Below are 21,777 nucleotides of genomic sequence, written 5' to 3' on the forward strand. Positions count from 1 at the left end.
ACAGTCACTGCCTTCAGAAATGAGAACAAATTTTAAAACAGATGCAAAGTACAATTTGTATGGGTATAAATAGTAAAACCAAATTTCCTCAACTCTTTTGCCAGTTGAACCCCAGCTTGCTTTCACAGACATGTATTCTGTCTAAAAGAGGTCTTAGGAATAGGGAAAAAACACCACCGCAAACAAAGAAACTATCAACAGGCTAGAGGTTACAGCTTCATAGTTTTTCCTAAGTCTTTACTAAAACCCTGTCTCATCATTACCTTTTCTAGCTTCCATGTAGCATGTGATTTTTTCTTTTTATACATCAATAATATACAATGCAAGGCTTAAATCCAAGCAAAACCAAACAAAAAACAGAAAAAAAAAAAGCCCAAAACCAAACAAAACCCTAAAACAAAGCATTAAAAAAAAAAGAAAAAGGAAAATTTGTTCACACACAGCCTTAGAACTTGCTGCAGAGAGTAAAAAGTTAACAATGCTTAAGGAATATGTGGTATTATTACAGTCCTAAAATACATTGAGGTACTGTAATCTCTTGAACTGTAAGTATTTGGTTGATGACAGAATAGTGGGATGTAGTGTTATTATCCTGTTCATATTCTTTTGTCAACATCTATTTTTATACAGTTTCAAGAACTGAACAATGAATTTCACCTTGATATGGTGTGCTCTTTCTTAAGTATAACATAACTATTTTTTTCTGAGTTCCATCACACTTAACTTTCTCTCTGATTGAGAACAAAAATCTTGGCAACACAATGGCATCTTATTTACTTACTTCTGATCAGTTATTGTAACTTGGAAATATATTCATAAGCCCTTATTGCTCCTTTTTTATGTTTTTATGTGTTTGGGCCTCACAAAAATTGATCAATCACATCAGGAAAATGCAATTCACATGAAATATCTATAGGTGGGAGGAAGATCAACTGATTTCCAGTGTGGTAATTCATAAGGAACCATGGAAATAAAGGGTACAGGTTGTAATGGCTGTGGGTGGCAGAAGAGGGCTTTAAGGAGACAGACAGATTTTAAATAATCTGTGTCTTCTAAAAAAAAAGTCTTCTAAAATTTCTTTGGAGACAAGAAGACAACTCTCATTTCTGCTACTAAGGAAAAAAGGGAGGGGCAGGAGATGACAACTTCAGAGAGCTTTCTGCTGCTGCTAATTAAACATTTAAGGACAATATTAACAGAGATGTAATCCTCTTCCTTTATCTGCTTTTGCATCTTCCCATGCTCTGCAGATATTGATGGTCATTCAAGCTTGAGAAGGAATTCAGATTTCCTGAGGAAGTATGACAGCTGCTTATTCTACCTCTTCCTAATGGTGTTTCTGTTTTGTACAGAATCTTTTTAGGATTCTCATTAAAGTTTTCATCCTAAATAAGCGACTTTGGTTTTCAAAATTCGTGTCCCTCTCCTGACACTTTCCCCACTTAATGGGAATCTGTACAGATGTAGGTCCCCTAATTGTGGATGATCTGAACTATAGAATAAATAATGAGATATGATACTGACAGTTCATAAATTAAAGATATTCAAAATAAGAGAAAAAACAAAGAAAACCAACCTAGTGACACAAGTGAAATTGCTAAGTTAGTATTAGCAACACTGGGATTTCAGAAAAAAAATTGCTATTTTTGACATATATTAAATCCTGAGTAAGAGTCAGAGCTGGAAGACAGCAACTCAGCACTGCTGATGATCTGCCTATGCTGTGGAACTACAGGCACCCACACCTTCATGACCTCTTTGGCCTGCAGTGACTCCCGTTGGGTTCCTGCTCTAAAAGCAGTGAGCACACTCATGTTTAACTTTGTGGCGTGCTAGTCTAAGCTATCTGTTATGTCTGTTAGCTCATGATTAAACTATGTGTTCCCATAAATTTGGTCTAAATACTGCTTACAGTATTTGGGTGAAGATAAGGATGCCCAAATGAAATTATTTTAGGAGAAGATTGCACCCACCAGCCCTCTAATATAGTTCCCTTTCATGTGAACGAGAGCAGACCTGGAATTATGCAATTTTCTTCTTCTCATCCAGCCCTAAGGTTTCTGGTTATCATCTTAGCAAACACAAATTTAGCAAATTTTAATTTAGCTTGGAAATAGTGTTACAGACAATAGGTAAGACTTGGGAAAAAGCCAAGAAAATATACCTTAGATTAATATTTTTCTTATATTTAAGAGAGTTTTATTATTCAATTATAATAACCTGCAGTATCTCAAAGCTCAGGGTTTAATTTCTTTTGAACTTCAACTGTCTTCCTAGATTTTTAAAAACACTTTCTCTAAGGCTTATTACAGATGAAAGAAATATTTCGTTGTGCTTTTTTCAGACATTATTCAGAAATCCAAATGGTGTTTTCAATATTAAGTATTAATATTAACTTTTTTATAACCTCTGAAATTACAGCATGATATTTATTCTAATTCTTTTTTGTGCCACTGTTGAGATTCTCATAGAAAAAAAATATTGTTATTCCTGATGTAAATGAATTACTTGGTTAAGAAAAAAGAGCAGCATTTATGTTCAGAAGATTATATCAGATTACAAGCTTCTTTTCTGTATGTAAAATAAAGAATGATGTGTTTAAACCTATTTTCTCTAAAACCAGAAATATTAGCCTATGACTTTTAAATTAAACTTTACTTATACCATTCTTCTCAGGAAGCCCTAACTCTTCCAATTCATTGAAAATAGGGCTTCTTTCAAACAGGTTTTTTTTTTTTTTTTTTTAAGTAAACCCGTCTCAATATAATGGTAACACAGCAATTTTGCTCTTCTAAAGGTTTTTTCATTTCAGGCTTTCAAAGCAGCTTAGAAGTACTAAGGACAGGATTCTTAAAAGGAAGTGATATTACTTTACTGATGCTCCTGTTAAACTCTGGAAAATTCTCACTCCTGTCAAAGTAAAACCAGGCCAGTGCTGAGTGTCTTGGGATACCCTTCCCACACAATCCACACCCTTAATTTATTTTACATAACGGATGATCTTAGGAAATAAATACACATTATTCATACTTCAAACTGAAGCAAGAGCCATGGTTTATTTAATCAAACAACAAAGAGCTATGGTGACTTTGTTTAGAGGCCTGGTCTTGAATTTCAGAATATGTGGGCTTTTTTTTTTTTTTTTTAGTAAAGATTAGGAACAGTAAAGCTGTTCAGAAATTTGCTCCATGGAAAGGAAATAATTATAAATTATTGTTCCTTAATAAAGGAAAAAGCTTGTAACAAATTTCCAAACAGGAATTTTGGAAGTTTTGAAAATTTCCATTCATCATTTCTCCATTTATGACTGTTTAGCCCATGGGTTTCTGCAGAGACTGGAGAAACAAGTAATTTCTCACTTTCCCCAGTAGCTGCTGATAGAAATTTCCACAGTTCCTCCCAGTGGCTCAGATCTGTTCAGTACAAGTAAAGAGTAGTGCTATAAGCAATATTCCTGTGTCACCTTCTTTCACTCTCAGAGTCCTGACATGGAATATAACCCTTCAGCCCTTCTCAAGGATAGCAGAGCAGGACCAACCAGAGCTTCCCCAGGACAGGGACGTCTGAGGGCAAGTCAGGAAGGCAAGGATCATCAAGGAGGGTCATGCCATTGGTATCCCTACAGCTCAGGCAGAGGACAGGGCTAAGGGGCTGAACTCCAGCAAAGCCCTCGTGGGAGGAGGAGACCCATGGAGGCTGATCCCTGGCCTTATGCAAAGTCATTGCCACCTGGCAGCAGAAGTGGTCCTGACCTCCCTCCCCAGTCCCAGAAGGGGAAGGGAGAGGAATGGATAGGATGGACACTGCAGAACGTGTTGCACCCAAGGCACTAGTGATGTCATAAATATTTGTACACGATAGAACAGCTAGAATAAATCACTGCTTTTCCTCCCTCAAATATGTAGGAGGAACTCTTGCTTACCACTTAGTTTTCCTGCAACAGAGCTGAGTTTCATCCAACACTCTTCCATTATCTGAGCATTGCATATGATCTCAGTTACTCTATCTTATAGTTGTGCAAATGATTGTTAAATTATTGCATCGCTGTACAAATGTTATTCAGGCAAAAATCAAATTGCCAGTGTTTTGTATTATCCTCTCTTTCCAGTGATGTGGACAACAGTGGTGATTATAAGCTCTAAGCATCAGAAGAGAATCTGTTTTATACATTATTGATTGGAGCTCTCTTCTGAATCGCATATATGTAGAAGACTTAATGAATGTAGTTAAATAATTTTCTAAACTACCTTAGGTACAGTTCTTGATCATACTAATTTGAACTTCATATTCATATATCATATTACACTATTCATATTAATATTATATTCATTTGGATTTTTTTGCCTTTATCCATTTTTTTCAGATAGTTCTAAAAACTAGATTTGTGTTATATAGAAAATCCATTATATGTGTGAAACAGCAGTCCTTCACAATCCTAATTCCCCTGAAGTATTTTCTAGTTTATTATCCAAAATTAGTTCATTGCAGATACTACATCTGGTGAATATTGCCTTGGTGATTCACAAGAGTGCTGGCTAATGTTTTGATAAGTTGAGTTACAGGGGAAAATATGACAGCATAATGAGCTGTCAGAGATTTCCTCTGCATGTGAATAAAACATTTGCCTGTTGACACCAGGTATATCATGAATTGTCAACGAGAAAGATGGCTGTTTAATATGAAAGATAGAGCTCTGGAACATTCAATAGTGTATTAAAATAAGAGGATGATTTTTTTTCACAACCAGAGCCAAGCAAGAAATAATAGTAATGTTACAGAAAAAGTGAAATATTGGAAGTTGAAGATTTTATGGATTTTTATGAATTTTTGCTTTATCAATGACTGGTTTTCATGATTCTTATTTTGAAGATAATTTCTAATTTATCTTCCCAGATAACATATGCATTTGGAAAATGTGACAATCAAAGGAGAGAGAAATAATTTTATTGGAAGCCTTTTAGTTCGTAATATGAGAATTAACCTTTATAGTTTTTGCAATTGGAAAATTAAAAACCAAACCAAACAACCAAAAAATAAACAAACCCCCCCCAAAACAAACAAACAAAAAACCCCACAAAAAACTCACACTATTTTTTCTGATTTTGCCAATTCAGTCAAAAAATCTCAATACGTTTATAAGAAATCAGTACAGGTTGTGTAGGTTCTTATCCCCATTTTTATTCTTTTGGTTTCCTACAATTTTACAGTCTAACATTGCAAACCTTTTCTGACTACAGAAAAGTTTGCACGGCAAAAGGAAAGTGTGTTAATAATATAAATAGGCTTTCAAAACCATATCTTTAGTTGTATCTACTTATCTTTTGATATAGCCTAAATTATTTTGTACACATAAAGGAGCTGGTCATAACACAGCTATGTGCTCTTTCTCACTCTCTCTGTGTGCTTATAATAAATATTTCATTGCTGAATATTTTTTCCAAATCAGACCAAATATTTGATATGCTCACATGAATATATATTATGTCTATTTTTCCCTTTTTTGTTCCTACTATTCCCTACAGTGAAAAGGCTTAGCATAATTTGATGCCCCAGGGTATGTTCCATATTCACTTAAAATCAGGTTATCACTAAAGTCAAAGAGACACCTTATGTCAGTGAGGTTTGTTTGCAGTAAGCTGCAATCAGATGTAGAAAATGTGCAACCACTGACATCCACAAATGACAGTTCTGTTCTTTCAGCATAACAGAATTACGCTGAAAAATAATAAAATCAAGTACTGCCTTTGAGAGAGTCAGAACTATCTTAAAAGTTTAGATCAAAGGAACAAATTCTCATCTATTTCCACCTTCACAAACTAAGGATAAATGAATCACCCCTTTATGTTTAGTGCAATTGTTTAGGAACACATATATTCAAACAGAAAGTCATAAACAAACTTTGCCTACTTGGAAGTCATTTCACAGTCAATGTTTCTCTCCAAAAGAAAAGAAGAACAAACAAAACATGACAAATGTTAGTCATATTTCAAAATTAATTCAGGGTAGTTGTTCAGTTATTTTGGTGATACAAACCTGTGTAGAAAAGGACATAAAATACTGAAAAGCAGACACTTGTCACTGGAATAAATAGCACTCCTGGATTGCAGTCTCAGCAGTGCCACGTGTTGACTTGTTCACTGCTACAAGAAACTGGAGCAACATGACAGGTTTAAATGTTAGCAAGGTTCTGCCCTGTTACCTTCTTAACAGGTGTCGTGTGCTGAAAGGGGATCTGCAGCTAACAGTGCAAGTGGCTCCTGTTCTCCCTTCATGAAAGAATTCACATCCCTTTGCTTGGTCTCCCCTCTCTGGGTCTCCTGAAGGAGTCACAGGCACTGGAATAATCATTCTGACCTTAGGTTTGTAATCCGTGTGCCGCTAGATGTCCCTGCACACCAAACTTTTGGAAGGTCTGCGTGGAGTAACCCGACGCTTTTAGAGGCAAAGCAGCAGCCACAGGGCAAGCGAGGATAGCCATAAAATTTGATTGAGCGGAGCTTGACCATTATTTTTTTTAGGTAATAATTGCAGTAACTAGAAACAACGCTGAAGATTATCCACCCTGCACCAAACATTATTATTCATTGACACAAATGTAAGGTCTGTGGCATGGTATTGACAGTCAACATCATTTAATTTAAGTAATGTTTTCCCTCCCAAGGGTGAAAATGATGTATTGAAATCAGAATTTTAATGCCTGTTTATTCGATAAACTTGAAATGCCCTTGGTGCTCTGTATGGAAGGGCAGATTTAAAACAGCAACCATCTAAAAAAAAAGAAAATAGATATAGTGCTTACTTTAAGTAAAGAAAACATTTGCATATGCTGATTGGAATGCAATAAAATAAGTATTTTTAAAAAACTGAAACAGGAAATATATATTAAAAAATCTTTTCTAAATTACATTCAATTTGACCCAAAAAACCATTTTCCTTGATTAATTAGGATTTTTAAATGATCAGAAATGTGTCAAATTTTTGCAAAATAACTTGTATAGTTGTGTGCTGCAAGGATACTTAGCAAAAATGAAACTTGGCAAAAATGTCTTTACATATAACTAAACATATTAGATGTCTGCTTGTTGTGGCTATAATTTTTTTGTTTTTTTTGAGAAATCATTTAAGTTTGGCTCTTTCCTTTCATAACAGTAGAATACTGCTTTGAATAACATGCTTCCTGGAGATTCCTACTTCAGAAATCCAGCTTCAGAAAAAAAGATGGGTCACATCCACCGGCAATTTAAAAATACTGCTTCTTTCACAAAGAGTTCAAAGTTTGAGTCATATTCCATTCATGGAGAAAATATCTGAAGAGTGAAATAAGTATCATTAAGTACATAAGAACTGAAAAAGGTGTCTTTTTATTTACAAAACTAAATCAGGACTACTTGTTGGTTTTCTTATGGTGTGCTGTTTCAGTTCATTCAGATGTTGCAACTCCTTATTTCTGCCTGTTGGATTAGGGAAGCAGCAAAAGATCACAGCTGTTTCCCCTACTGTGGAAAATGGTGCTGTAGGTAGCAAGCACTCTTTCCTAAAAATGGAATCTATGGAGGATTCAGAAGCATCTGGATGTAGAATATCCCTGCCCCCACTCCTTTCCTATTTTATAAAAAATGGCAATATTAAGGTTTACTCTGACCCTGACATCTTTGTTTTCCATTACTGAATCTTGGGTGTTTGGCTCTTGGGCGTTGGTTGGTTTGGTCAGCTGGCTGGGGTTTTGGGGGGAAGGGGGGGCAGATGGGGAGGTTTGGGGGGCATTTTTCTTTTTAATTTTTTTTTTTTCCTGACAAGTATTCATTGGAAATACTTGTCCCTTTAAGGCTAGGAAGATTTCATTGAAACCTTTTCAAGCTTGAATTACAAAAATGTAAAACTAACGCAGAGACTCACAAATTATGGAGAACATTGTTCCAAAGTATCACTACATACTTGTCCTGGTCTTAAATTCTTCCTTAGACAATCATTATCAGCAGTTGGTAAAGAGTGAATATATGGCTAGAGAAACCTTGACCAGTTCTTCCTATATAATGCAAGACATCTCACTTTTTTTTTTAAATATTTTTTTATTGAGCATGGTTTTTGCTCAGGTCTCATCTATCTGAAAGATTTGTGGTTGGTCATAACTGTCATGATTTTCTTGTTTGCTTTCTTGTTGTAAATGGAACTTCTACAGACCATGCACACAGAAGCTCAGTGCTACACTCAGTTTCAAAATGTGAAGATACATCTACTATTTTGCAGTGGGAAAGCAGACCAAGGTATTGATTGCTCTGGGGAAAAACTCCACAATGAATGTATGAGAGACAGGGACTGTCTTCAGGGAGAGAAGTTTTAAAGTAATTATTTTCCACTAATAAATTCCTCGTTCAGCTTTAGAAGAAATGACTAGCTTTGTTTTAGTAAGGAACACATGACACATGGATTTCTGTGTAACAACCTGGTGCACTATTGCCAGACTGCCAAGCTGTCTGCTCAGTTTTGTTATAAAAAAAGTTATACACAAGTAACAACAGTGCTATATTTATAGCTAATCCACAGCACACTGTTTTTTGTGAGGCTTTATTCTAGTCCTGTGTGAGCAGCAAGAATTGCAGAGAGATCAGATAAACCCATGACTTTGGGTTGGGATCCCCACTGATGTGTGTACCACTAACTCAAGCAATCAAATATGTGACAGCAACAGCATATTAGGCAGGAGGTACTAAGAGTATAAACCCCCTGCTTCTTCCTTATTCTTTTTCCTCACACAGCAGAAGTCATATGTCAGGAATATGTACAAATTTATACAATCATATACTTGTCAGACAGCTTTTCATAGCCATTCCTGAAGAACCCAGCATGTGGCAAATTTACTATCACTTGTGCTAATTATTTACATGTTTTCTAAGGCGTGATTTGATTGGTCTTAATGTTCTATTAGATGTACAGGGAAATGTATTAGAGTTGTCCTGTAGAAATATAAGAGCCAAGAGTGTTTGAAGTAAAATATTCTTGGCTTTAAAATTGTCTTTAGGCTGAAATCTGTGTTTCAGATAATCTTAGGCAAGTCTCAGAAGTAGACAGAATTTAAGTAAAACCTTTATGGAATTACATTAATTATCAATTTGTTGCTGTTGTCAGGTGATCAGTTCTGCAGGGAACACAATAACCTGTAACACAATACAGGAGCACTAAGCAGATCAGCAAGAAAAGTATACAGATGAGACATAAGAATTAAATGTGTTAGAAAGGTATAATTATCTACCCCAAATCTGGTCAGTAACGAGGTTCTAACATTGTTAATTTTGTGAAAGTTCCTGAAAATGTTCAATATCAAAATGATGAAGACATTAATTTCCCATCTCATACAGAATATGCCACTTCCAGCAGCACAGCAGAAGGAGATTGATGATTACTTGCTAGATAGAAATATCCCCACATCCTGAATCTCTAGTGTCACTTCCTATAAGTTCCACAATTACACTAAGAGACAACCACATAACTTCCCCATGGAAGAGAAAGATACTTCTTGGTCTGATTGAAAAACAGGTATTTAAGAAAGAAGTTTAAAAGGTATCACAAACAATGCTCTTCTCTCTTAACATCCATTCTGGCTACAAGGGAGCGAGGCAGTCTAAAATAGCTTTAACTGGGGTCACAGGTCACCACAGCAGTGACCTTAGCAGTAGGAACGTAAGCTTTAGACTCTCATGATATTTTAAAACTAAATTCTCTACAGTAACATATTGCTGTAAAAGAAAGGCTTCATTAAAGGCATAAGACTACTGAAAACTGTTGCAGGGAGCAGAAACCCAAACATAGGAATAGGCTTGGAATGAGGAAAAAGCTTCTCTTCTCTTTCAAATACTTTGTTCTACAGAGTGACTCATATTTGGATTTTTTTTTTAAAGAAGCATAAAAAAATGGGGAATATAACTCAGTTGCTTTGAATCATGGAGTTTGATGTGAAGTCCAACCTTGTGGCCTCCCAGAGCCTGAGCAGCTCCTGAGGTTGTGGCTGGTTTCTGATGAGCTGTACCAGCAAATGCAATCATACCTCCCTTTCATTTTCTTATTATTATTTTGCTACTGACTCTTACAACAAGACAGAAGCAAGCATACTGAATTTTAAGGAAGACTCCACTAGAGATGACTGTGTCAGCAGTAAGTCATACACTTTTTAATGATTTTTGCACATTGAACATGCACAGGGAGCTCATCTGGGGAAGGGACATCTAAAAAGAGGATTTTTTTATTCTTAACCTTTTTTTGACAGGCAGTGATGGTAAAAGTATTGCAAAAAGGGATTACAAAAGTGATTCATGACAGATAATTGCTTATAAAAATATAGACGTGGGAAGCCAGGAATTTCAGAACGCCCAAAGTTTAAAGCTCCAGGGAGTTTTCTTTCCTGAATTGGAAACTTGTGTGGATATCATCTCAAGAAAGGTCATTCAGGTCTCTAGACTTTCCTTATCAGAGAATATGAAGCCCTTGGACTCCCAGCAGGAAAGGGAAATACCAAAGCTTTAGGGTTTTCTTGGGTCAGCATCCCCTGGAGGAATTCAAAGTATCTCCAAACCTTTCACTCCAAATAGAGTCAGGGACCTTTGTTAATCCTCCTCCCACATGCTTACGTATGCATCTGAAGAATCTCAACATATTGCTGTTTTGCTCCATTGAGAACTCAGGGAGAGAGAAATGGTTTGAGTTTTTCTGGGTTAAGGGGCAAAGAGAAATGTCTCTTGACAGCCCTTGGCTAAACAGCTGCTCACCAAAGAATTGTGCCTTGTATTGTCCAAAGAGCCAGTGTTTTAGGTGTCTTCAGGGGTCACCCTTTCATTGCCTCAGTTTCTACTAATCCAGCTCATGGGATTTTAATTCTCCTTCTGGTCTGTTTGTAGACTAATAAAAATGTAAATCAGCACCATTCCTCTAATTTCTTATTGTTCTATTTGATAAAAGAATTTAGGAAACCTATAGTCATACACCTCTATCCTTGATTATGGCAAAATGGTGGTTTTGTTTCCCTTAAATGCTCTGTGGTTAAATAAAAAGACAACATTTTAATGAATACTTAGAGCAGTTCTTCTCTAAGCAATTTTTTCAGTCAGGTTGTCTTCCTTTCTTTTCCATGGATTATGCTACTGTGACAGGAAAATAATGATCTATTACACTGGCATGTAATCAGCATGGTGTTTCTCCAGCAATACATTATATCAAATCATGAACATAGCAGCATTACAGCAGTATCATTTTGACAATGATTTAAACTAACATATCATCAGTGCTACTGTACATCACTTCACAGATAGAGCATGTTAATGCCTCGTCAGATTGATGTTGCTGTAGCAAAAAGTATTAGCATAATGCAGGGGTGATGTAAGTACAATAGGTAAGCTTTCTACTGCTGCTGTAGTATTAAGTATTAGCACAATGCAGGGGTGATGTAAGTATGCTAATTCTATTTTTCCTCTTAATCATTTTTCCAACTAATTTATCTGTGGAAAGTCCATATACATTCACTCTACATGTGAAGGTCAAATTGTGCTACTGTGGTGCTTATAACTAATTTAATTAGGACAATCAAGCCTTATATTTGCATTGCTTAAGTGAATGAAAACTTTGCTGCTGACTTAAAAGAAAAAAGATAAAATTTTAGTTGAGAAATACTATCTGGCTCATTATAAGAAACTTTGATGCTGAGAGAAAGACTAGCATAATACATTGGCTGGAAATTCAGGCAGGTGCCTTCTGCTCCTGGTGGTTTTCCTATATGATTCCTGTGCTTATGATTAGATGCAACAGCAAACTGATTGAGTGATTTTGTGCAAGTCACTCCTCACTGAGAAACATCTGTCTTTACTGAAGCACCTGTTTTCTTTTTGTTTATAAAAACAATTGTGTTGTTATTTTTTTACCACTAATATTACTAAAATGTGTAGCACACCAGAACTGCAATCTGGTTTCTACAGAATTCTAAACAGTCATTCATTAGTCTTTAATAAAGATTTAATAAAATGATCCAGAATAGGAAAACAAAATTCTAATCAGCACAATTTTAGTGGGTTTTTTTTTTGGTCTCCACAGAAGAAAATTATTAATAAAAGCAGGATCAAATAAAAGGATTGACACAAATTTTTTTTTTTATTTTAATTTTTGTTAGCAGCCAGAGCAGGAAAATTTCTACTTCTCTCACAGCTGGATTCCTGAAAAAACATGATGCCCTTGATCTCCTCATTGCTCTGGGAGCACTTGGCCAGGTAGAAAGATTCTAAATTTATTTCTAACTTGAATGCATTGTTGCTGGCTGTTTGCTCTTCTCCCTGTACAGGGAAAGTCATGGTCCATGTCCTTTTGTCCCATTTGGCCGTTGAGACCAATTGGGCTCTGAGACTCTTGCTTTGCTTGAAATATGAGACAGAAATACAAAGTGAAAATGTGGTTTTGAGTAAAGGTACTAACAAAAACCATCCCTCTGATGTTTTAGACTATGATAAAGATTGCTGGATTATTTCCAAGGCATGGATAATTTTTTTCAAGTTATTCAAACCTGAATTTAAACATCCACATTTTTACACCACAGTTCACTACATTCCACAATAATTTGATTCTTTGTAACCATTTTTGCACAAGATTTAGTCACTGAAATTTATAAAAGCACTTAAGCAACTTAAACTGAGCAAGGTGCTGGGCCAGCTTGTCTAGACTAGGTTTTTACCATGAAAGATTAGACCAGGTGATCCTGAAGTTCCCTTCTAATGCGGTATTCCATAATTGAACAGACTGTGGAAAGGAATAACAGGGCAAAGGCAGTTAGGGCAGCAGTGCCTGATAAATGTCATCTATAAAAGGCTTCTGTGACTCAGCACGTCAGTTTGTTATGTGATAAATATTACACATATAGCCCAGTACATTCACCCTTCCACAGCTGTGCAGTGACTAAAATTCAGAGCAACTTTTCAGCAGGCTGGTAGCACACCTGCACTGGAAATCAGTTCCCAGGAATCCATCAACATTCCGAGTCAGTGAGCAGCAGGATAATTCTCAGTCTTCCCATGAAACACACCTCAAGTGATTTAATGTTTTAACATGAAGAGGTTTTCTGTGGTTAAGCAGTCCATGAGTGTTGTGTCACCTACCTCACTGCCCTAGAAAGATTTTACGAGACTCATCTGTTTATTCCATAACCAATCAGATCTGCTTGTAATTTGACCTGCTGAAAGATTATGCCCTGCATTCTGGTTTTGTTGCAGACAGGCAAGATGCAGCATTTACCATTTTACCTCTTTCTCACACAGTTTTCTCTCCAAACTCACCAGAAGGGAAATTCACAGCTGTTGGTGTGCTCTTCTGGTGGTTAAGTTTCTTATCAACAAAAAGTGAGATAATTGTCTCAGCATTAGCTTTCACATATTTACCATAGAAATTATTTTGTCTATATGATTCAACTCAGATTTTCTTACATATGCAATTATAGAATGTTTGATTCATTCAACATTCTGTTCAAAAATCGAATTCACTTGAGCTTCTTAAAAGTCTTACGTCAATAAATAACTTCCTGATGCTAGAAGGAAAATAGGTATGTGTATATGTATGTGGTGGTTTTGGCTGGGGTGGAGTTGGCTTTCTTCGTAGTGTCCAGTGCTGAGATTTGTGCTGAATACAGGGTTGATAATATAGAGATGTTTTTGTTATTGCTGAGCAGGGCTTAAACAGAGCCAAGGCCTTTTCTGCTTTTTGTGTGTTCAGGCTGGTGAAGAGCTGGGGGTGCAAGCAGGTTGGGAGAGACACAGCTGGGACAGGTGACCCAAACTGATGACAGGGATATTTCATCCCACAAGACATCATGCTCAGGATATAAAGTGAGGGAAGAAGGAGGAAGGGAGGGATGTTTGGACTGATGACATTTGTCTTCTCAAATAGCTGTTGAACATGATGCAGTCCTGCTCTCCTGGAGGTGGCTGGACATCTGCCTGACTATGGGAAGCAGTGAATTAATCCCTTGTTTTGCTTTGCTTCCGTGCATGGACATTTTTTCCCTATTAAACGGTCGTTATCTCAACTTATGCCCTATGCATTTTCCAGCTTTTATTCTTCTCTCCCTCATCCCAGTGGTGGGGGAATGAGCTAGTGGCTGTGTGGGCCCTTGCTCCTGTCTGGGGTTAAACCACGACAATATATTATGTATATAAAAAATATTTAAGTATATATCACCTGTAGTGGTGGATGAGACCACCTCGGGAACTGCTGGGGAGCCGAGTGGTCCCAGTACAGCAGGATTTCGCTGGTGGGAGAAATCCTAAAGTCTGAGTACACCCTCTTGAGAATAAGATGGTCCCTCCCCAGACAATGTGAATCCTCCTGGCTGTAACCTAACCCCTGACTCCATCCCATCCTTCTCCCCATTGGTTGTGGTGTATCCCCCGCCTTCTCTCCCCTGACCCTCAGATGACCCTTATATCTAGGGATACCTGGGCTCCATCTTCCTCTTCCACCCTGGAACCCTTCAGAATAAAGACCTCTGGAATGTCCAGCTGATTGAGCCTCTGGATTCTTTGTCTCTGGTAACACATGAGCTATCCAGCTCTCTGGGTGAGTGAGAATCTGTGCCTTACACCAGCTCGGGTGTGAGAAGGGTCTTTCTGTACAGCACCAGAGCAGTGCTGCCTGGAGTGATCTCTCAACAGCCTTAGAGACAATTTCCATAAACACAGAGGCCTGTTCCACCCCCCCACCACCCACTGCGTCAATCACCAGAGATGAGAAGACAAAGAGCAGTGGAAGGTCAAATATAGTCCTATTCTTTCTGTTCTGCCTTGTAATGCTAAACAGCTTGCACAGGATTCATGTCCTTTCCTCTCCTTTTATGATCTTACTCTATCTTGTCTGAAAGAGCCCCATGGATCAATGCATCTGAAATTCCTCTTGTCAACTCATAACAAGAACAGAGAATGCTTTGACATGCAGGGATTTCAGAATGCTTCTAGATTTCAGTTACCATTTCCAGACAACTTTTAGGTAGATCAAGGAAGAAGCAGTAAGCAAACAGACTGTTGAGATTTCAGTAAGATGACTCCTAACCATGCTTAGAGTGTTGAAATACAGTACATCTGCTCTCATTTAAAATGGAAAATATAGATTTGAGTCTTCCTTTACCTTTTAACAGTCCTAAAGAGCTCTGGAGGAACAGGTAGCTTCCACACTTTTCATTTATTAAGGATGTTTCTCTGTGTCTGTGTTGATTAATAAAGCTCACATTGACAAGAAAGGCTGCTGTGACACAAAGTAGTTACAGGGCATGTTTAAAAGAACCTTTCTCGTATGCCTAATTTCTTAGCTATCATTATTATGTCATCTGTCATTTTCAGCCAATCTGCTGTAGCTAACTGACTCAATGAAAGAGTGCATCTTAATTTGTCAAAAGCAATTAAAATAATTCACTATACTGGGACATGCATGCAGCCTGTGCACAGCTGAAGAATATCCTGTAGGTGAGAAGATTCTATTATCCCTTCAATTATGATTTTGAGTTATGTGTAATCATTCCTTGTAGTGTATTCAGAGAAATTTACAGAGCCTTTACAAATTTAAAATCCAGGCCACTTGAAATTCTGCCAAACTTTACTTGTGTTCTGCATTTGATGGCATCAGGCAAATGGACAGTAAAATTGCAATGGGTCAACTGTGGAGCATTATGAAGCATGTGGGTTTTGTTTCCTGCTTTACTTCCTTTGTTTGTGATGGAATAGTGGGTTTTGTTTGGATGAATATTTTAACGTTGCTCATCCACCACTACATCTACTGCAAGTCCATTGATATTCCCTGCAGTCTGCAGCCTACAGTCACTGAGCCTCATATGAGTTCTGCCGTCGATAGCAGAAAGTGAAGAGCTAGTTAGTCAACAAAACTCTGATCCAAATACTTATTGAGCAAAAGCTATTCCATTATCTAAAATATATCTCAGAATATGTGTAATTACTCTGTAATTTAATCAAAGAAACCCAGTAAAATGTAGAAAAGTTTGGATTGTCTTCAACTCCAGCAGGCCCAGTACCACAGAAGCAGAGGTTCATACCTGACCAGGAAGAAGGCGCTAGTCTTTCTGGGTTATTACTGCTTTCTTTCAGATCACTCCTTTTCATTTGCCTGTCAGTGAGTTGAATTTGTGTTTTCCAGTTCTTCCCTTATTATTGTGTCAGCTCTCTCTGTAATCAGAGCTTTTTAGCAGCTATTGAATAAACCAAATACCTACGGTACTTCCCTCAAGAAGCTGGCAATCAGTTATGGATACAACTGACTGAACAGACACAAGTAATGTTTATTTTACCACTAGAATTAAAGCAACCAAAGAAAAGAGATAATTGTCATGAGCATACTCTAAACTTATCTCCAGACCTTCCATTTCCTGACTGTGATCTGTGAAGATTTAAATTCATTAGAAAACATGAGGTGGTCTCTAGGTGCTAATTTGATTCTTTGTTCAGTTGGCTTCCCTCACTTTAAAATTGCAACATCTCATTTAGGCTATTAATTTTCTGCATACAGGATTTATTCTAGGGCAGGCATACCAAATATTTGTTGACACACAAATTCTCTGTTTTCTGGCTTTTTCTTTCCAGCTTCTTTTTCCCTATTGGCCATACAAAACAATATTTAATACTAAATTAAACTAAGTTATATTTAATACTAGGTTAACTAAGAAATAAAAGTCTAAACATCAGGCTGGATTGGCTTGGGTCTTTCACAGGCAAAATGAAAACTATTTTACACACTTTTTATTCTTCTTGTGGTTTAAACCAAAATGAAAATATATGTGTTTTGTGAAAAGCAGAGATTTTCTTGGCCCTTAGTGTTTGATTTGTCCTTCAGTGCCCCAAAAATGCTCAAACCCTTGTCAGTGTCCTGTTATGGGGACCCTTGAATGACCAGTCCTGGATCAGAGGGCAGTTTGACTGACTTAGTCAGGAACACACACCAACAGGCTAAGGCCTCAGCAGATCTTTCCACCTTATGACCCCTCAATGGGTCTTCCACTTTATTCCAGTATGTTACCCATTGCCAGTGACTGCCAGCACCCATGAAGGACTCTCACCAACAGCTAAAGGAATAAAACTCTTCATTAGTATAAAAGTGTGACAGGTTAAGGTTGGAAAATGATAATATCTGACTGCAAAATTGTATTCAAAACGATACAAAGACAAGCTCAAATCCCTAATAAAAGGATTCAGTGCACACCCAGTGTGGCTCTTACCCAATAGGCATCCCTATGGGGGAGAAGACAGGTTCAGCTCATTGAGTGATCCCAGCAGTTACAAAGGAGTTTCCCTACCTTTTCCCCATCCTCAAATTACTCTTATACTATTTCTTTATGTATAGGTGGAGCTTAAATGCAGGTTGCAGATTGTGTGTAGTGGGAATCATTGTGGAACAGGTTTTGAGCATGCCAGCCACATTCCATCCAGTGAGTGTGAGCTGCATTTTACTCCATACTTTCTGCTACAACGTCTGTTAGGATGTGAATACAGCTTCTCAGTTTCCTCTAATTTTACTCCTGGCCATCTTTCCACAGTATGGCATTAGTATGTTTCACTTAATTAATCAGACTACAGCCTATTTCACACCTTTGACCACTAAAAAAAAATAGTTTGGCTTCATGACTGGATAAGCAATTACATCAAATGAAGGATGTAAAGAGTAGACAGCAGAAATATTTCTGTGAAAGAGAGTCCTAGCATAATTGGATATGAGATTTCTAACACTTGCATGGAAGTTTGTCTATTTAAAAATGTAGAAGGGAAAAGGGACAGCTCAGCTCCTTTCAATGGCCAGAAAAATTGCTGTTTACATGTATTTTCAAAAAATCTACAGAATATCTTTATTGCATAATGAAGACTGCAGAATGTTTCCTGGTAACTCATAATGAACATTACATTTTTAATAAACCCCCAAAGCATCAATTATAATGTGTTATAGGAAGAGAAAAGGAGAAAATAATCAGCTAAGTTCTGCAGTGTACTGTTACATTTCGTTAATTATTAAAATATTTACAAGCTATTTTCTCCAACTATTTTGATTGATATTGTACCAAAATCTCTTTCAAATTTTTTTTATGCTGAAATTATGTAGGTTCCAGCATGGATAGATAAAAAGGACTATATTTTGATGCAGTGTCTCTTTTTTAACAAATGTTGTTATGCTCCATAGCCTAAAAGGATACAAGGAAACACAAGTCAACCATACATCTGTGTTTACAATTTCAGTTGTTATCCTTTAGACCAACAAGTGTTTCAGCATCTGCTTAAAATTTTATATTGTATTCATGTTCTAATCATAGCCATAAAAGGTAATTATAGTAATTTTCATAATCTGATTCATATCTGGGTTTTTTTGGTATGTGTTTGTATTAGAAAAAATATGTTTTAACTACTCTGAATGGATTTTCATATTTTTGGTATTTTATGTTCACTAGTAATTTAAGTCTACATTTAGCTGTTCGTTGAAAACTGATGGGTTCATTTCACCTATGCAAATGCATTTTAGTAAAAAATAATTATCATGACTTTAATGAGGGGAAGTCTCAGTGGCAGGGAATATTAGTCTTTCTACTGATTTGCTGCCTTCTTTATAATGAGTTATCCAATTGTCGTAAAATCAAGGCTGAACCCAAGTTGTTTTGGGTTTTCTTTTCTGGTAACAACAATTTAACAGAAAGATGTCCTCACATTCCAGTAGTACACTTTTAATGAAGTTTTAGGTTTTGATCAAAGATTACGTTTTGATTTAGAGAAATAACGTCTTCAAAACACATGGAATTGCTTTTCTTAAGAGGTATAATATTACAAGAGCAATTTACAAGAGTAATTTCAGAAAAGAAATAAAAAATATATATATTTGGGTTTTAAGGCTTTCTTTATTCAAATAGGAACTGCAACTGGTAAAGCTTAGACTCATTTTTTCTTTTTCATCTCCATAGAAAAAAGAACATTTAAGATCTGGTGCTGGTCAAACCACAAACTACTTCCATAATTCAATTTTTTTGCTTCTTTTTTTCTTGGTTAAGGATTTTCTACTTTCTATCACTCTTTTCAGATAATATAATTAACCAATAGTGTTTTGTAAGTTATAGATTATGAAAAAGGTGATGAAAAAGAGTAATTTATTAATGATATTTGTGAGAAATATTTAGTGTTTGATGATTTCCATGCAATTTAAAGCAACAAATTTACTTTGCCACATTTCTCTTTCTAAGATCTCCATGTTTAGATTTCCATAAACCAGTAAAGTGTATGAATAAATGCACTGATAGAACCTGAGACTGTCTTGTCTTTACAGGCAGAAGGGATAGGACAAGAAAGAGGTAAAACACTGCTTACAGAAGTTAAACATATTTAAAAGAAAGTCTCTCTGTGATACATATAATCCTTTTTGATTAAGGCTGCACTGCCTGTAGTTGCCTTCCCACCTCTCAAAATTTTACATCTTAATTCCATGTTTTTGTAATGTTAGTTCCCTTAGTATTATAGACATGACATGCTGCTTGCTCTGAGTCCATTGGCAAACACATTTTCATGAGGAGTATTCCCCTTCTTGACTAGAAATCATGCCCATTTCATTTATCTGTCATGAGGTATATTATTTTTTTTCACACATAGGGTGATGCTAAATTTGATTCTGGGTAGCTATATTGTCAAGTGGCTGCAAAGAATAAATTGCAAACAGTTAGCCTTTTTCTCCAAAGCTGCTATCTATCAATATTTTTTATTACTCTATCTAGTGTATTGTCTTATTTAAAAGGTGGGCTGCTGAAGATCAGTTAAGAGACTTGACTATAGAGTATTTAGCACCTTGTAGGCACGCAGCATAATCTGACCTAGCAGCTTGATTTTGAATGTGGAATCAATTTCTTCCAAAGGCCAAATAGCTTTTGAAATATTGCATGTAAAATCATATCATCACATTCATCAACCATGGTAATTTTTGATAATCTAAATGAAGAATTTTATATCCAAAGAAAAGTCAAGTAGAGATATTTTATACCTAACTTCCAGCAGATTTATTACTTTGTGAACGTTTTGCTGGCTAATAAAAATATTATCTGTTTCAGTTGATATTGAAGAGATTAGCAGAATATTCCAGTCACATAAGTAAACCATTTGCTCTGACCTAATAAGTTAAATATTTGGCATAGAGAGTGGTCTTTAGGTTCTGTGCAGGAGTATGGTTGGCCTGAATATTTAATTCCCTTGTAACTTCATTGAGCAAAAGATCCATCAAGAAAAAGATAAATTCTTCCACCAGTCATTGTACAGAGTGCTTTTACTGTGCCACACATGGACTCATTAATTAATGACATATTTTAAAGTGTCCTTTAGTCCTCTGCCATGACAGTTATCCTGTTGAGTTATGGTTCTCAGGTACCAGGGGATGGTAAGTGGAGGCTGCTGCCAGGAAGTGAGTCTACAGAGTCTTGAAAATCAGTGAAGCTTCCCTGCATAGGCATATCATCTGGAAAAGTTAAGCTGTTAATAATTTATCAACTGTGAAGTGGAATGAAAGCATATTTATTATCCTTAATATGATTTTGTCTTTTTTTTTCCCCCTAAATATTTGCACAATGCTCTGCAGCTACAACAAGATTGTTAGGAGATTGGTTTTCTGTCATCACTGCTTTGTCTGTGCCCACAGTCATTGGAAAGTTGGCTCAGGAGCTCATGTGCTCAGTCAGACAGGCTGGGCTTTGCTGCCTCTGATGCATCTACAGGATAGTAAAATCATAAACCTATCATTTGAGATAAGGACTTGAAAAATATAGTTTCATTGCCTTTCAGATACTCCAGCTCCAAGTGATCCCATCAATTTCTTTAGACTAAAACACACAGCACATCTTAAAGCAGTTTTATTTGATTGGGTAGTCTCTTGAGCAGAGTGCTCTGGAACAGATATAGGTCAGATACTTCAGTTAAATTAGCAAAGCTCTGTTACACTTCTGCACTAGTTAGACCCATTGAAGCCACTGATGATTTATGAACTCTAATGAAGCAAGCTTTTAATAAAGGTTCTGTTGTGGTACTTCAGGTCTGATCCATGAAGGAATTCCTCTCTTCAGAAAAGGATTTAGGAAGTGCACCCAATAAAATTTATATTTCTTGTATATATGTAAATCTTACAGCTTTAAGACAAGAGAGTATCTCAATTTATGTCTGTTCTTTAATGCTGTACATAATAGATGGGATTTTCAGCAAATCTTAAAACTGATCACGGACTTAGATGTAGAAAGCCAAATATAACTGTTGCTGCTGTCTGAACATCACCAAACACACAGCCAAGGATCTGACTCTAGAATTGGAGCTGTTATTCATTAATGTATTTTTTCTCTGTGCCTATTCTACCTGTGCTGAGAAATTATAACAACACAAATTCATGCTGTACAGTATGAAAGTATTTTCACAGAAGCAATTTTTGAAGTATGGAGTAAATCATACACCTCCCCACTTCCCCCTTCATCATAGGTGGAAAGGAAATATATTGTTTCAATTTTGTAATATACTATTAATCTTAAAAAAAACCCAAGTTTCTTCTGATTTAGGTCTGTTATCCAGTTCCACACAGATTATTTTAACAACCATTTTCATTATATGTGGCTGATTTGCACTTGGTGGATAGACAACTTTCAAACAACTCCCAAAAGGGAGAAATTTATTATTTCAGAGTGCATCAAGTAGAGATGATTCAAGGATGCGCTTTGGGATCCTTTCTGTAGAAGAGTCTGCTAAAAGAGTGTCACAGTAT

The 21,777-nt window shown here is 36.4% G+C and overlaps 2 long non-coding RNA genes across 2 annotated transcripts; one reads left to right on the plus strand and one right to left on the minus strand.

Annotated features, from left to right (window-relative positions):
* Positions 1-12,192: 12,192 nt before the first annotated feature.
* Positions 12,193-14,276, minus strand: LOC146441816 (uncharacterized). Its single transcript, XR_014849529.1, has 3 exons — positions 14,203-14,276; positions 13,264-13,353; positions 12,193-12,392 (listed from the first exon to the last, which is right to left on the minus strand). It is a non-coding gene; the product is annotated as an uncharacterized LOC146441816 (long non-coding RNA).
* Positions 14,277-15,294: 1,018 nt separating this feature from the next.
* Positions 15,295-21,335, plus strand: LOC146441817 (uncharacterized). The gene is made up of 4 exons (XR_014849530.1): positions 15,295-15,479; positions 15,587-15,691; positions 17,365-17,449; positions 20,093-21,335. It is a non-coding gene; the product is annotated as an uncharacterized LOC146441817 (long non-coding RNA).
* Positions 21,336-21,777: the final 442 nt, after the last annotated feature.

The sequence above is a fragment of the Lichenostomus cassidix genome, chromosome 2, assembly GCF_008360975.1.
Source record: "Lichenostomus cassidix isolate B80296 chromosome 2, HeHo_3.0, whole genome shotgun sequence".
Lineage (NCBI taxonomy): Eukaryota > Metazoa > Chordata > Aves > Passeriformes > Meliphagidae > Lichenostomus > Lichenostomus cassidix.